General features: G+C 50.8%; 1 long non-coding RNA gene across 1 annotated transcript; it reads left to right on the forward strand.

Annotated features, from left to right (window-relative positions):
- Window positions 1–13,289: 13,289 nt before the first annotated feature.
- On the forward strand, window positions 13,290–16,081 carry LOC146435712 (uncharacterized). Its single transcript, XR_014852836.1, has 3 exons — window positions 13,290–13,536; window positions 15,242–15,423; window positions 15,835–16,081. It is a non-coding gene; the product is annotated as an uncharacterized LOC146435712 (long non-coding RNA).
- Window positions 16,082–17,536: the final 1,455 nt, after the last annotated feature.

Here is a 17,536-nt window from a genome sequence, read left to right on the forward strand (position 1 = left end):
GCCAGCTGGCACAGAGCTGAATCCCTCATGGGGAAGGGCTGGGCACAGCAGTGCCCACACCACGAGCTGCTGGACAGTGCCCTGGGCACTCAGGACACTGCCCTGGCCACAGCTGGGCCTCTGCAGGGAGAGGATGCCCAAACCAGGCTGGCTGGAACAGAGACCAAAACAATTAGGTGTATAAAAGCAGACAGATTGATTCAAAGCCTTCAAGGTACATTCAGCAAGCAAAGTCCCCTCAGGGAAAACACCCAAATGGACTCAGGGTCAGGAGCTCTTCACCTTTGATCAGTTCTGTCCTGTTAGCATGTTGGTCCCTAATTCTCCAATCAGCCCTTCAGGTGATGCTATTGATCACCCCAGGCTCTGCTTCCCCCTTCCCATTGCTGGTTCCATATTTTCAGCCCTAGGGTAACGAATCTGTCCTTGAGTCTCTATCCAGAGAGCTTTGTTTGGTTAATGTGTTGGGAACAGAGGTGTTCAGCATTCTGTGAGAGCACAGAGCTACACTGAGTTACAGATACGTGAAGAGAAAAACCCAAATTATGAAGGCATCACTTGCCCTCTGGGCAGAAGTAATTCTGCTTTTTCCATGTCATCAGTGAAACACTGAAGGAAATTGGTCCAATCCTGACCTTCTCTAATAAAGGAAAACTTTTTTGCACAGTGTTTTTTTCATTTTAAATGGCTGACAGGTGGATGGTTTTGACTGGATTTAGTACATGATGCAATATTTTCAATATAATAAACACTATTTAGGATTATTTAACAATGTTATAATAAAATGTAAGAGCACAGAACTACACCAAGTTACAGATACATGGAGAGAAAAAAAAACCCCAAAATTATGAAGGCATGAAGATGTCACCAATATCTCCTGAGCTGAAGGAAGCCACAAGGATCACCCAGTGCAGCCCCTGGCTCTGCAGGACTCCCCAGCACTCCTGGGAGTTTTCCAAGTGCTGCTGGAGGTGTCCTGCCCAGGGAAGGACATCCCTGAGGCTCTGCAGGAAAGGGGAAGGGAAGGGAATCCCCACTGAAATGAGGCAAACACACCTGCACTGCCCCCTCTGTCCCCACTGTCCCTGCAGAGCCACCTTGCCCCGAGCTTGGGCATCATTAATGGGAACAGGAGAGACAGAGGGAAGTGCAGAGTTCCTACAGACTGAGGAGTTCAGACAGAGAGAATTCCTACCAAAGCATCTGAATTTGCCGCTGGGGAATGCGCTGTGTTTTCACTGCTGAAATAAAACTTCTGTTGTGGCCACACACAGGAAAAGCTCTGCAAATCTCTGTCTCTTTAGGAGAATTGTCACAGCTCAGGAGAATAATTTATTTTATCACCAGTGGAATCTCTCAAATCTTCCCACTGATTGCAGGTGAGCGAGGGAAGTACACAAAGGTGTTGATTGAACAACAAAAGAAAGATGTGATTGGTAGGAAAGGTTTAATAAATGAATAAATGAATAAATAAATCCTGTCCTGGATGTTTTTCATAAAGCATTACAGTTTAATACATAATAGGTACAGAATTTATGTATATTTGCTGGCTGCCCTAAAGGAATGGAATAGTTAATATTCCTGCCTTTTGGAGGGGTGGGGAAGAAGTGGAATTAAACTCCAAGAATCCTGTGTTTTGTAGCTATTTTTAGAGCCATTTTCCAAGGGATGAGTAAAAAGTGACAGCCTCGTTAAATAAACCAGGAAGGTATTTTTTCTCTTTAATAGTTTTGTCCTACGCTTAGCTGAAACCCAAATAAATTAACAAATGAACAATGTACAAACCACATCACTATTGTTCATCCCCACAAACTCAGCTGGAACAGCTTTTCTGTTGGATTTTATGCCTGCAGAGGCCTCTGGCAGCAGAGCAGTGCCAGGCTGGGCAAGGAGAGCTTTCCAATTTCCACCCCAACTCTGCTCTCATCCCAAAAATGTCCCACGTTTGCCTCAACTTTGCATTTCCTTTTTCCTAGTTCAAAAAAATAGGAAAAACCTAATTTACAGCAAACCACTTTAAAGGAACTGGCTCACGTTAAATAACCTCAAGTCTATTTTTCTCCAAGTATTCATTCTTTTTTCCCCCAATTTCTCGACATCCTATGATCCGAGTGTGGAACAGGCTGTGGAAAACTCTCCAGCTTTCATTTGCAAACACATTAAGCTTAAAAGGAAGAAAAATGAGCCATAAATGCTGGAATAAATTCCATCAAGAAATGGTTGTGAAAAATGCTCTGTAGCTGAAAATGTGGTGTGAATTATTAATCCAAGTCTTTGAAGCAGTGTCTCTGTAAGGGAGCAGCCTCAGAGTGATCCCCCCACGCCTGGGGTCACCCAGAGCCACCAGCAGTGCCTCAGAACGGCTTTGTTCTCATTTCCCTTTCCTGCGGTGGATTCCTCCTTCAGAGACACTGAGCTGAGGCTGCAGGAGCAGCGCAGGGCTTGGGCTGAGGGAAAACCAGAGCTCTGCTCACTGCCTGGGGTCAGAGCTGGGGGAGCAAAGGAGCTCAGGGGGACCTTGTGGCTCTGCACAGCTCCTGACAGGAGGGGACAGCCGGGGGGTTGGGCCAGACATCCCCAGGGGTACAGCCAGGGATCTCCAAAATCCCAACCAGACATCCCCAGGGACACAGCCAGGGATCCCTAAAATCACAGCCAGACATCCCCAGGGGCACAGCCAGGGATCCCCAAAATCACAGCCAGGGATCCCCAAAATCACAGCCAGGAACACAGCCAGGGATCTCCAAAATCACATCCAGCAATCCCCAAAATCCCAGCCAGGGATCCCCAAAATCCCAGCCAGGGATCCCCAAAATCCCAGCCAGGGATCCCCAAAATCCCAGCCAGGGATCCCCAAAATCCCAGCCAGGGATCCCCAAAATCCCAGCCAGGGATCCCAGCAGCATGGGCTGTTTCAATGTGGACACAGGCAGAGCATTTGGGATTCAGAGGATATTGATCCTCTGCCTGGCTACACAAGTCTTGCCTGAAGAGGAAAAGAGGAATTCCATGACAAGAGAAGTACTTTAGGTAGCTTTAACCTGGAGGGAAAAGGCTACAAGTGGGAAAAAAGTCACTGGCTTTAGGGGCCCCAGAGCCACTGAAAATCACCCAACTGCAGCCAACCACAAACAGCTCCAGCTCACAAACCCCCTCCGTGCTTCCAAGCAAACCCAGCAATTCCAAAACTAAGTTTTCCCGTGGTGGGATTTGCTTCTCCTCCTCCAGAAACACCAGCATGGCATCACTGCCCCAAACAGACTGGTGGGACACAGAGTGCAAACCTTCCTGGGACTCACCCTGTGCCCAGAAATAGGGTCTGAAAGGTCCCGATGGAAAGAGGACACGTTTAGATCGGATATTAGGGTGAAACCCTTCCCTGTGCGTGTGGTGAGGCTCTGGCACACATTCCCAGAGTTCCAGGGATTGCCTTTTGGGTTGCAGGAGGAGAGCTGCACCGGGCAGAGCTCACCTGTGCTGCTGAAACCACCAGTGGGAAACCAACCCGAGGGGCTGCTGAACTGCTCTGCCCTGGCTTTTCCCCTTCCCCACCTTCCTGTGCCCCGGCAGGGCTGGGCAGGGTGGAGAAACTCAGCAGGGCTGGGCAGGGTGGAGAAACTCAGCAGGGCTGGGCAGGGTGGAGAAACTCAGCAGCACCCTGAGCAGGGCCATGAATTCCCCACGGCTGGCCTGGCTGCTCTGGAGAAGCTCTCCGAGTGTATTTGTAACACAGCCCACGCAGCCCACGGAATATTAACCTGCAAGGCACCAGTGGCACACCTGCAGGTCCTACCGGGCACAGGGCACTGCCACCGGCACCGACAGCGGCTCGAGGGGGGATGCTGCCATCCCCTCGGGGTGGGAATTCTGTGATCCCCTCGGGGTGGGAGTTCTGTGATCCCCTCGGGGTGGGGATGCTGAGGATGTCGGGATGATGTCGGGATGATCCCGGGGATGCCGGGATGATGTCGGGATGATGCTGAGATGATCCCGGGATGATGCCGGGATCCCCTGGGGGTAGGGATGCCGGGATGAACTCAGGACGATCCTGTGATGATCCCAGGATGATCCCAAGACGATCCCAGGACGATCCCGGCTCCCAGCCCGCACCCGGCCCCTCTCTAGCCCGGCAGAGCCGCTCGGAGCTGCGCTCCTGCCCGCGCTGAGCTCCGATCGCTCTTGACCCGGCAGCGCAGCCGAGGGAAGATGCTGCGGGGAGGAGACACCAGCTCGGCACCCACCGAGAGCTCAGGCGTGTCGGTGAAGCCTCGCTCGACCAGATTGAGCTGTTTTCCAGCTCATTTGAGCCACATTCCTCGGAGCAGAGAGACAGGCAGCTTGGCTCGCTGTGGGTGAAGGGGCAGGCAGCGAGCGAAAGGAGAGCATTTCTCCCCCTCCGCCTGGTTTTCACTCCCGAGATCACTTATCACCAAAGAAAATTACCACGGTAAGTGTGTTCTGAAAGTAAATTAATGGAGATAAATCATGAGAATGACACCAGCAGTTCTGCTCAATGGCATCAGGGGGGTTCAGTCTGGTTCGTGTGGATGATTTCTATTTTAAATATGTCACGAAAAACAATCTACATAAAATATATGCTGGGATTCCAATCGGAACAAACATCCACCTTCCCGGCAGAAAGGACAAATTTTGGTTAGGAACTGCAAGAGCAAATTTGCATTTCAAATGAACAGGTTCAAGGTGTGCCCTGCTCACCATGCACAGCAGAGGCCCTGGTGAGGAGGATCAGAATTAGATTTGGGGAAATATGGATCTTTTCTGAGTGGGATTATCACGGCAGATAACTGGAAGTGTCCAAGGCCAGGTTGGTTATTAGGGTTGGAGCAGCCTGGGACAGTGGAAGGTGTCCCTGCTGTGGCTGGGGTGGCACTGGATGGGATTTAAGGTTGTCCCATCCCAAACCATCCTGGGATTCTCTGCCTCCTCCTCCTGTACTGACAAGGATGTTGCTGTAGGTTTTCCCTGTTCTTATGTTTTCCCTGGGGAAGGTTCTTCTTAAAATATTCCCAGTTGCAGGGTAATTTTCCACTGGAAATGGTGAATTACTGGGAGCTTTACACACACAGTGAAGATTCCATTTCAGCTTATCAAAAAGAGCAAACGCAACCACACTGCGAAAAAATAAATCCCAAAGTAAAGAGTAAGAAGTGGCTTTGACTAAGATGGAGTGCATTATGCTGAGGTAGGGTGTGGGGGAGGATTTTAGAGAAAATCAGTCATCCCTTTGCTTGGCTTTTGTTTGTGAGAGCGAAGGAACAAGGGGCTGTTAGGGCAGCCTGTGGAACGGTTTATGAGGCAGAACAGCAGGAGCACAAGTGCCAGGGAGGCTTAACTGGATTAGAGTGTACCCTGCGACCTGTCAGGGCTCCTTCTTGCCTTGCAGCTCCTCCTCTTGTCACAGCAGCTCCACACCGCCACGGCATGGCAGCTGCCCCGCGGAATTCCTGTCTTCGGCAGGACTGCGGGACCACAGAGGATGAGGGTGACCCAGCCCCGCTCAGGGCAGAGAGGGACAAGAGCCCTGCCTGGTCACTGCTCGTGCTCCCTGCTCTCGGAGCTGCATCTGCGGGACAGGAACCTCCTGCTGGAGCACCTTCCTGCGGGGACACAGCTGGGACAGCTGGACAGAGCAGGGACAGAGATGGGACAGCAGGGACAGAGCAGGGACAGAGCTGGACACAGCTGGACAGAGCTGGGACACAGCTGGGACAGCTGGACAGAGCAGGGACACAGCTGGACACAGCTGGACAGAGCTGGGACACAGCTGGGACAGCAGGGACAGAGCAGGGACACAGCTGGGACAGCAGGGACAGAGCTGGGGACAGAGCTGGGACAGCAGGGACAGAGCTGGACACAGCTGGGACAGCAGGGACACAGCTGGACACAGCTGGACACAGCTGGGAGAGCAGGGACACAGCTGGGACAGAGCTGGGACACAGGTGGACACAGCTGGGAGAGCAGGGACAGAGCTAGGACACAGCTGGACACAGCTGGACACAGCTGGGAGAGCAGGGACACAGCACCGTGAAGATCTTCCTGGAGTGTCTGATGGAAAAAAGTTCAGCTCCAACATCTGTCACATGGAGCTACCAGAGCACTCAGCGACTGTGGCATCCAGTGGGGCAAACTGAAATAATTCCCCACTTCCAGAGATCTGAAACCTCACAGAAGCCCCAGAAAGGAACCTGGGGAGAAAGCCAGGCTGTGCCATGGAGCTGCAGGGATCCGTCCTGACCCCCATCTGCCCTGATGTGAGCAGACAGGTGGAGAGCTCTGCACAGGGAGCTGCAGCCTGGCAGGAATGGCTCTGTGAAGCCCAGGGGCTGCAGCTGCTGGGACACTAATCCACCTGGGAAATGAGATTCCATTTCCTTGGGATGGAAGTGATGAAAGGCAGAACTCTGCTCCCCGGAGCAATGGATCTGCCACAGCTTGGCAGCTGCAGAATGAGCTGGGACACTGCTGACCCAGCCTGGGGAGGGGCTGCACAGCAGTTATTCCAAATTATCAGGAAAAGTTCTTCCCCCAGAGGGTGCTGGCACTGCCCAGGGAATGGGCACAGCCTGAGGCTGCCAGGGATGCACAGGGTGGGTTGTTGGGTGTCTGGGCAGGGCAGGGGTTGGATCCATGATTTGTGTGTCTCAATATTTCCAACGTATCCATAAAATATGGATATTCCAGTCAGGAGATCCTATGAAATCTCACAGAAGAGTCTCCTCATGAGTGGAGCAGCTCTGCAGCTCCTCTGCTCTGAGAGAATTCAGAGCAGGTGAATGATGGAGTAAAGCTCTGTTAACAATCCTTGTGCTCTGGAACTGCAGCCAGGCTGGGCAGAAATGGGGAGCTTTAGCACCAAAGCACTGAGTGTGTCTCCAACGTTTTCAGACAGCTCTAGGTTTCAATGCCTGAAGCCAAATTCATTTCTTGAATGAAAAAGATATGATTCATTTTCCTTGACCTTATGCAGAGGATTTTAGATAGCTTTTTTCCCCGCCTGATTGAGCATCCTCATTTTTGTTTTACTTTGCATTCCTTTGCCTTTTTTTTTTCTTTATTTCTCTTTCAGTGCTTTGAAAGTCTAAAGAAAGAACCAAGACAAGCAGGAAAAATATTAAATATTAGGTAGCAGTAGAATTAGATCTCTCTATTAAATTAAACAAAACTAATCATTTCTATATCTAACCTAAACTACCCATGCAAAGCTCTCATTTTCTCTGGAAAACTTTTCCATGAATAATAACACTGCACAGCCTCCGTGGCTTTTGATGCTTGAAGAAACAGAAAAATCAGGCATTTTTGGTTCTCAGGACAAATAAATCCTCTCTTAGGGTCGCAATTGAGGTTCCACAGGGAATGCTGGGTGGGATTTTCCTGCTGCCCATCATCTGCCAGGGACAGCACAGCCCCATGGAGGGTTTGGGCACCAAGCTGTGTCCTCTGGCATGTGGATTATGGAATCAGAGAGTAGCTGAGGTTGGAAAAGCCTCCGAGAGCACAGATGACAGAAAGCCAAGGCTGGGAGGATCACAGAGGGTCACTGGTGTCACTCCCTGCCCAGCCCAGGGCTCAGGGCACAGGAGAGTGTCCATGTGGCTCTGGAATATCCCCAGGGACAGCCAGGGACACCAGGGACACTCAGGGGCACCCAGGGAACACCACAGACAGCCAGGGACACCTAGGGACACACAGGGCTGAGCAGCCCCAGCTGCCTCAGGCTCTCCTGGGCACTGAGATGCTCCAGGCCCTAAATCATCCTTACATCCCTTCTCTGCATCCACTCCAGGAGCTCCATGTGCCTGCTGGGCTGAGGATCCAGAGCTGGAGAGAGCAGTGAGGATCCCAGAGCTGGACTGAGCAGTGAGGATCCCAGAGCTCTGCTGATCCCAGAGCTCTGCTGATCCCAGAGCTGGACAGAGTACTGCTGATTCCAAAGATGGACTCAGCACTCCAGGCAGAGCAGCTCTGACTGCACAGCCCTGGGATCACACAGTCCAGCCCTGGCTGTCACTGGAAGGGACCTGCAGTGTCCCCTTGTCCCTCCCTGCCCAGGTGGGCTCAGCCACACGAGGCTCTGCCTGGGGCAATGGAGCAGCATCTCCCAGCCATGGGAGCCACAGAAAACATGAGCTGGGCTGACCATTCCCAGCTCCAGCAACGTCCTGAAGGTCCCACAGCATTCCCAGCTCCCTGGCCTTGGCCACTCTTTCCTGCTGGTTTGTGATATCTGAGCTCCAGCAGCAGGAAAATGCATTTATTCTTAGAAGGCAGTTCCTACAAATGAAACAACTAATGGAAACTAATGGCAGTAGAGCCTAATAGAATTTTCTTAATTTTATCATAAAGTGTTTATTGAAGATTGCTTGATTTCCATTACAAACCCATTTGCACTGTAACTCAACCCTCCTCGCTCTGTTACTCATCTGCAAAGGAGGCTTTATCTAAATTTGAGATGGAGAACTCTCCCTGCAGACTGAGGTTAAATGTGCTCACTAAGTCTGTAAAATAAATTAGCTCAGCCTCGTCTATGTTCCACAGATATTGAGCTGATATTTTTAATTGCTGCCACATAAACAAGTTTTCTTTACAAATTAAAATTATGAGTGGGTTGTTATTTCCAGGGTGGTTTTCAATACTGAGAGATAATATTAAAATAAATCAGTTTGATATGATTTCTTTTCCAGAATACACTTGGATATGCTTTCCTTATCAACATGATACAACATAAATCTCTAGTGGCCATTTGGACCTTGGCACAGAACAGAGAGTTTGTTCACAGTCTGAATTTTCTGGTGAAGAAAACTAATATATGGATTAAAATTACCTGAAGAACATCTTAACGTAATTACACTTCAGCCTGCAGGAGAGAAACTTGAGGCTTCAGGAGGTTTCAGACAAAGGGCACAACCAGAAGTAAATAAAATCTATCAAAACATGCAAAGGAAACCATGAAAAAAAATCCAGGCAGTAACCAATAACTCTGCCTTGCCAGCCCTAAGCTGACACACAGCAGGGTCAGATCATCCCCTGAATTATACAGGACAGAGAAGAAAATCTGGAAAGCAGGAGATAAAGTAAAGAAATCCCTGCAGGAATTTTCCCAAAGGAAATATGCAAACTTTACAGCACTTTGAGGTGTGGTGTGTTATTTTTAAAGTGTTCTTAGAATCTGATTTCGGTAAGTTAGTAGAATGTTCTGAGAAATTACAGGTAAGTTTTCAAACATCTTGCACTGGTTTTTTCAGCACTCCCACCAGGGGATTGTGACAAGTGACTGAGGAACATTTAAGGCTCAGAATTCTGGGATGACAGAGACATCCAGTTGTAGAAGTGCAAATGATCCCCACACTGTGGGACAGTGACAGCAAAGCTCCTTTGGGCTGCACAGAGTCACAGTCACAGAGCCACAGAGCCACAGAGTCACAGAGCCACAGAGTCACAGAGCCACAGATCCACAAAGCCACAGAGTCACAGAGTCACAGAGTCACAGAGTCACAGAGTCACAGTCACAGAGTCACAGAGCCACAGAGCCACAGAGTCACAGAGTCAGAGTCACAAAGTCACAGAATCACAGAATCACAGAGTCACAAAGTCACAGAGTCACAATCACAGAGTCACAATCACAGAGTCACAGAACCACAAAGTCACAAAGCCACAGAGCCACAGAGCCACAGATTCACAAAGCCACAGAGTGACAGAGTGACAGAGTGACAGAGTGACGGAGTGACAAAGCCACAGAGTCACAAAGTCACAGAGTCACAAAATCACAGAGTCACAGAGCCCTTGGGGCTAGAAGGAACCTCTGGAGGTCACCCACATCCCAGGCAGGGTCACAGGTGGCACAGGAAGGTGTCCAGGTGGGGCTGGAATGTCCCCAGACAGGGAACTCCACACCCTCCCTGGGCAGAGAAGTTCTTCCTGACAATGCTGAGGTGGAGTTGTGTTTAATTTAGGGCCACAGAGTGCTTGGAGGGTCTGGATTTGTCAGTTGGAAATCCAGAATAACTGGAATTGTTCCACTTGCTGCTGTGCTGGGGTGAAGCCCCAGTGCCCACAGCAGTTTTGTGTCTCTCTCCAGAGGGCAGTTTGTTTTCTCTCACTGCAGCACAGCTCATTTTCCTGAAGCCCAGGCAACGTGGGGAAAAAGGTGACTTGTATTTAATGCAAACGATCTGGAACTGGATAACACTGTCACTGATGGAGAGGTCATAAAAACCAGCAAGGTAAACAGCAGCTCTGCGGGTTCTCTAGCATCCCGAGAATTCCATTTATTTATGAAATGTCTGAGGATTCCAAACCTTTCCTCCACCCAAAGGAGAAACAAAGAGCAAGAGACTCATCAAACTGACTGGAAGTGTTGTTTCCATGTTTCCATTGCTTCCACTTCTCAACAGGCTGCAGTTGTTCATCCAGCAGAGCAGTTTGTTCATCCCAGTCCCAGCAGAGGTGTTTATCCCATCCCAGCAGGGATGTTCATCCTAATTGCAGCAGAGGTGTTTATCCCAACCCCAGCAGAGATGTTCACCCCAATCCCAGCAGAGGAGTTCACCCCAACCCCAGCAGAGGAGTTCACCCCAATCCCGTCCCTCCCTTCCCCGTGGAACAGAACAGAACAGAACAGAACAGAGTGGCAGTGAGGGCAATGGGAAGCACAGGTGTAACCAGAATCAATTTTGATTTTTGAACAGGCACCACTCAGAGCAAACTCAGCCCCAGCTGGGAGGCAGCACAGCGACAGGGACACTCTGAGTGTCCCACTGTGTGCCAGAGCTGCCAGGCTGCTCTGCCCTGCTCTGCCCAGACACACATCAGCCCAGCAGGTCTGAGCAGTGCTCACAGGCCTGGCAAGCCCATTGCTCTTATTGGTCCCTCTGACACATTTGATCTTCCTGCAGCACCTCAGGGGCTGAAGTTTGTGAGCAGCAATATTTGTGTGCACAAATACCCAAACAGATCCCACCTTAAAGCCTGGGGCTCCTGAATCTTTTGTTTGCAAGCATTTCCCTGAAAAGCCTCAGGGATATTTATAAATATTCTCTGGGCAACTCTAGTGCAAGGACCTGGCCAGGAGCAGAGGCTTTGTGTGATGTTATCCTGTGTTTGTTTAACTGGAAAACGAGGAATGCTTTTTACTCTCTAGCTGCAATTACATCTCAAGGTGTCTCTGTTCCAACTGCACTCTCAGTTTGCCAAAGGTATTCCTGTCAGAGCACTTTGTCCTGACTGGTCCCACCAGGGATGGCTGACTGGGAGAACTGGGTGGTCAGGAGAGGGAAAAGCCTCACCCCTGCTGCAGAGTGAGCCTGAGAGAGGAATCTCCAGAGCAGGATTCCCCTGGGAAAGCTTAGAGAAGAGAATGGAGCACCAAACCCCTTCCTAGAAAACCCATAGCAGGGGAATGTGAGCCCAAGAGCCCCTGAGCCCTGGGACATCACCTGGCCAAAAGTTCAGCTGGTGGTGGAGCAGCCCAGGAAGTGTCTTCTCCTGCAGTCATTTCAAACTTACACTCCCTGATTCCTCAAAAAACCCCACTGTTCTCGTCAGATTAAAACTGAATATAAGACCAGAAGATTTTTCGTTCTGTCCTCCAACCCCAAGTGAAATTTCAGGGAAACAAAAATTCATTAAACTCTGCATTTTTTTTTCCCACTGTGCTTTCTGAGAGCAAATCACTGTGGCAGAGCCTCTGAGATGCTCTGTGGGGCATGGCCAGGCAGAGAGGACAGAGAATCCCAAAATCCCAGAATCATGGAGGTTGGAAAAGTCCTCTGACATCACCGAGTCCAAGCTGTGCCCAGAGTCCCAGCTGTGCCCAATGCCCACCTTGTCCCCAGCCCAGAGCTCTGAGTGCCACATGCAGGAATCCCTTGGACACTCCAGGGATGGTGACTCCACACCTCCCTGGGCAGTTCCACCACATCCATGGCAATATTTTTCCTGCACTAGTGAGCTGGAAGTGCTTCCCAGTGCTGCCCTTTTCAAGGGGCACAGCAGGAAGGAGAAAGCTCCCCGTTGCCAGGTGAGGAGTGGCACAGCAGGTCAGCCAGGTGTGTCCCCAGGCAGGAGCAGGGCTGTGCACTTGTCCCACTCTCTGAAGCCCAGGAGGAAGGCTGGCAGTGACAGCTGTGCCACCCAGCAGCACGAATGGCCCTGCTGATGGGGATTCCTCCTGAGCAGCCTGTCAGAGCTCTGCACAGCCAGCTGAGCTAACAGCTCCTGGCTGCTTCTGTCTGCCACAAACCTGTGACCCACTTAGAAATGACCCAGAGCACAGCTGACTGCGGGCAGAGGAGCAGGGGCTGGGCTGACCTCACCCTGGGGTCACACTGGACAGCAGGGCTTGGACTCAGTGATCTCAGGGATCTTTTCCAGCCTCAGCAATTCCATGATCTGTTATTCTGTGCAGAGGTGCTGTGCAGCCGCCTGGATTCCACCTTGGAATCAAACAGCACAGTGAAAGGAATCCCCAGCATTCCTGGGGAGGGCAGAGCTCCAGGTGAGAGCAGCAGCTCCCTGGTGGTGATTCCTGCCCAGGGTGCTGCAGCTGGCAGGACAGCACTGGGGTTTGTTGGTCACTGTTTCTGGGTTTCCCTGTGCACTGCGCTTGCAGGAACACCTTTATCCCAGCCTGTCGTTCCTGGGTTTGATGGAAATGTTCCTACGGGCTGGCAGGAAAAAACAGGGCATCTCACCTGCCCAGGGCTGAGCTGGAACAACACAGACCATCTCACCTGCCAGGGCTGAGCCTCATCAGCTCTGCAGCACATCCTGTCAGGCAGGGCAGGGCAAAGGCACAGATAAATCCATCTGAGCAGTCCCCAGTAAAGCTGGGTGACTGATGTCCCTTCGGGGACAAAGCAGCATCAATCCTCATCTGCCAGCGAGAGGCTGAGAGTTGGACAATCCCTTTGGTTGATGTGTTTGCTTTGGTGTTGTGTTCTGTCATCTGTGCTGCAGAGCCCCGAGGTGTCACAGAGACCCGGCCTGCCCTGGGGACAGCAACGGTGACACCCTGGGGACAGCAGCTGTGACACCCTAGGGACAGCAGCTGTGACACCCTAGGGACAGCAGCTGTGACACCCTGGGGACAGCAACTGTGACACCCTGGGGACAGCAACGGTGACACCCTAGGGACAGCAGCTGTGACACCCTGGGGACAGCAATTGTGACACCCTGGGGACAGCAGCTGTGACACTCTGGGGACAGCAGCTGTGACACCCTAGGGACAACAGCTGTGACACCCTGGGGACAGCAGCCGTGACACCCTGGGGACAACAGTTGTGACACCCTGGGGACAGCAGCCGTGACACCCTGGGCTGCTGGGAGGTGTCCCACTGTGTCTGTCAGACATTCCCTGCTCTATCCTGCTTGGCTCAGTCACACATCAGCCCAGCAGATCTGAGCTGTGCTGGGAATGAGCTTGGAAAGGGATTGGAAAGGGATTGGAAAGGGATTGGAATGAGCTGGGCTGGAGAGACTCTTCCAACCCAAACCACTCTGGATTCCCAGCAGGAAAAGGTGACAGCCTTTGGTTTATCTCCTCTCCATGACCTCCCTGCAGCTCCTGGACAGTACAGGAGGACAGGACAGTGAAGGACAGTAAAGGAAAGTAAAGGACAGTGAAGGACAGTGAAGGACAGTGAAGGACATTAAAGGACAGTGAAGGACAGTGAAGGACAGTGAAGGACAGGGTCTCTCAGGGCAGTAAAGGAGTCCTTCCACGGGAGATTTAACCCTCTGGGCTGTGCCTGACCCTCGGAGTGGCTCCGCAGCCAGGAGGGGCTGAGTCCCTGCAGGAATGAGGAGCCCAGGGAGCCTGAGGAGCAGCAAACTGCTCCTGAGCATGTCCTGCTGCAATCCCTTCCGGAGATATCCATTCCAGGTGTGACCACCCAGCACTCCTGCCACCTCTCCACGGTCAGCTCATCCTTCCTGATGTGCTGCAGGCCAAACATCACCCCTGGCTCAGCACTGGCTGTGATTCCAGCAGAGCCAGGCAAAGGGAATGGCAGGAATGGCAGAATGATGGGACAGGCAATGCTGGATGGATCCCGGAGCAGCGGGGTGATGGTTCTGCTCTCCAAGTCACTGCTCAGGACCTGCATTTTTTGGAGCTTTTTTCTGGACATAAAGCTCAGCACAGGTCCTGAGGATCAGTAAAACAAACCCAACCATGCTCCCATGTGGAAAGGAGGAAGAGCTGTGGCTGGTAAAGTAAATGGAAGAAATGGAAAACTAAGAGCCCTAAAAAAACAGAAGTGGGAATTACAATCTGTCACTGTCAACTGCTGCCTTTCCTGCTTTTCTGGAGCTGCTTCCCCTCGGGATGTGGGCTGTGCAGGCCCAGCACTGAGGGCAGCTGAGCAAACAGCAATTACAGCCAAAAACGAGTTAACAGCGAAAGGCCCAGCAGCTCTGGGAAACATTGCAGCTTCTCCAGCTCCTCCCTGCTGTCAGCTGCTCAGGTCCCACTTTGCTGGGCAGGAAATGATGCTTGTCAGGGTGGAAAGGGTCAGTGTGGGACAGCTGGGCTGGCAGAACCTCCCAGCCACAGCAGCTCTGTACTGAAATGAAGAAATTATGGGGAGAATTCAGAAATTAATCCTGATTTTTCAGGCTGCACATTGTTGCTTTCGTTAGAAGCCCTTTGTGCCTCGAGTCACTCTGCTCCAGACCCAGAGGCACAGGAAGGGGTTTGTGCTCCACAGCAGTGATACCCTGAGAGCCAAAGGCTGTTCCCTTCATCCTGAATTGTCCAAACAATTCCTTGGATGTTGAGTAAATCAATGCACAGTGAAATGAGGGCAATTTCCCTCTTGAAGTGGAGGGGCAGCTCTGAGCTCTGCTCCCTGGGACAGGGAATGGCTGGAGCTGTGCCAGGGGAATTTGGGATGAATATCAGGAAAGGTTGTTCCCCAGAGGGTGCTGGCACTGCCCAGGGAATGGGCACAGCCTGAGGCTGCCAGGGATGCACAGGGTGGGTTGTTGGGTGTCTGGGCAGGACAGGGATGGGACAGGATGATCCTGTGGGTTCCTCCAGCTCAGGACATTCCAGGCTGCCATGATCCCTGTTTTGAGGGAATGCCAGGCAGGAGCAGCTGCTGTGCTCAGGACAGAAGCTCTGAAGGCATTTGGATTGCATTTGGATTGCAGGGCTGTTGCAACTCCTGCTCTGCTGCACTCCCAGGAAAAGAGACTGAGCTGAAACTTTGCTCCTTCCCAGGCTGCTCCTGCCAGAAGGATCTACTCTGAATGAGAAAACTCCACACCAGCCTTTCCAGCAAGATTTATCCTCTTGATGATAAGCCAAATTAGTTTTGTTATTCTCTCTTTAATCTGATTGACGAGGCCAATCTGTCATCTTTCATCCTGACACCTAAATTGTGGGTGAATTCCATCAGCAAGGTGTGTAACACTTTCTGTGTCTCTCAGCTCTGCAGGCCAGGAGGCTCCAGGGATGCTGCTGGTGGTTCTGCTGTGCTGGATCCTGTCAGGATGCAATCACTGAACCCCTGGAACATCTCCTGCACCTCCAATTCCCCCCTTAGGGCTGTCTGTGGCTGAGTCCTGACAAGCTGCCTTCCAATAATTTGATAATTGAAGGTTGTAATTCATGCATCTTAATGTTTACTCGATTTAATTGAGCATTAGTGTTAATTACAACGAGTCAGTGGCTTCAATCCCAGTTCAAGAGCTCGGCGTGGAGGAGAAATTCCTGCCTGTGGTTCCTGCCTGGGCTCAGATAAATCCCTGTTGGGATAAACAATGGGAACGAGGTGAATAAATAATGTTTGATTTTGCTCACTTTTCCGTCAGTGCCGTGAAACGGGGATGTTATCAAACAGATCAGGAATATGCTGGGCTTTCCTTCCCTGAAAAATATTGCAATAAAATAGGAAACATGTTCTCCATCCTTCCTGCTGCCTCTGGAGAAAAGAGAAAATTATTCCTCTTCCAAAAACAACTCAGTTTTTAAAGTATTGAGGATAAATTCTGCAACCTCTGGGCTGATCCAACTCTAAGTGAACCCATATTTCCATTTCTACTGACTTAAAAGAAAGAAAAACAGCCAGAGGGTCATGATCCAAGCAGAAATTCCCTTTGAAATTACAGATTTGCCTAAGAATCACAGGATTATCTTCCAAAGTCCAAAACTCTGTCTCTCCTTAATTATTTTTAGGTTTTGCAGCAGATTTCCCTCAGCAAGGAGCTCATGCTTAGGAAAAGGAATTCCATTTCCAACTGAGAAAAGTGATTTTCTCTGAGGGATGGAGGGATGGGGCAGCAGAGCTGCTCTGGGAATTCCATCCCAGGCAGGAATTCCCAATTCCCAATCTCCCATCCCTCCCTGTGAAGCCATTCCCATGCCCTGTCCCTCCATCCCTCATCCAAATCCCTCTCCAGCTCTCCTGTAGCTCTTCTCCTGTCCAAAGGAACATCTTCATCAGACTCACACAGGGCTGGATGAGAATTCCCATCTGTTCCCATTAAACACAGGCAAGTGAAAGGTGTGTTTGTTAAAGGAGAGCACGAAACTTGCACCAAGAAATTAATTTAAAGGTGAGCTATCCATAAAAATTACCCAGAGCTGCTGCCAGTGGGATGCACTCAGAACTGCTGACAGAACTGCAGTTAATTAAACTCCACCTAGATTTATATTTTTGCTTATTAACTAAACCTATTGATTTAAGCTCGCCACAAATGCACATTCTGTAAATAATTCTGTTCCTAATTAAATAATTCCTGTATTATGTCAAGGCATAAAGAATAAATTACTTGTAACTACTCCTGTTTCAGCCCTTAATCAATATCTGAGCCGAGCTATTTTATATCTCATGTCATTTTTCCAGGGAAGTGCTCAGCTCTCCGAAAGGCTCTGTCCTGGGCTGCTGTCTGGGCTGAAAAATGACTCAGTTTTTAATGCTGCTGTGACTTGAGAGCCCCAAAGTGCTTTGCTTGGCACACAACAGGAGTGCCAAAGTCCTCTGAGTGCCAGAGGGCTGCTGGAAAGGGGAATTCTCTTCACCAGTGTGGAGCCAGTGAGCCACAGTGAGCCCAACTGAGCTGTCAGACCCCAGAGAGAGACTGGAGAACCAAGAAATAACGTCCAGAATTCATTCCAGACCAGGCAGGTTTGATTCTGCTCTGTCCTGGTCAGGAAATGGGACATTTCTGGAGTCCTTGCCAAGGATCTCCTGCTTGTCACACCATTTGGGGCTCAGCAGATCCATCCTATCCCAGCCCAGCAGGACCTTCCCCAGGGTGGAGCTGTGGATGTGGAGCACCAGGAATCACTGCTGTTTGGGCTGGAAAAGCCCTCTGAGATTGAGTCCAACCCTTCCCAGCACTGCCAGGGCCACCCCTGCCCCATGTCCCCAAGTGCCACATAAACAGGGCTTTAAATCCCCCAGAAATGGGGAATCCAAACCTCCCTGGGCAGCTGTGCCAGAGCTGGACAATCCTTCCCATGGCTTCAGCCCACATCCAACCTCCCTGGCACAACCTGAGGCCATTCCTG

Source organism: Lichenostomus cassidix, chromosome 5, assembly GCF_008360975.1.
Source record: "Lichenostomus cassidix isolate B80296 chromosome 5, HeHo_3.0, whole genome shotgun sequence".
Lineage (NCBI taxonomy): Eukaryota > Metazoa > Chordata > Aves > Passeriformes > Meliphagidae > Lichenostomus > Lichenostomus cassidix.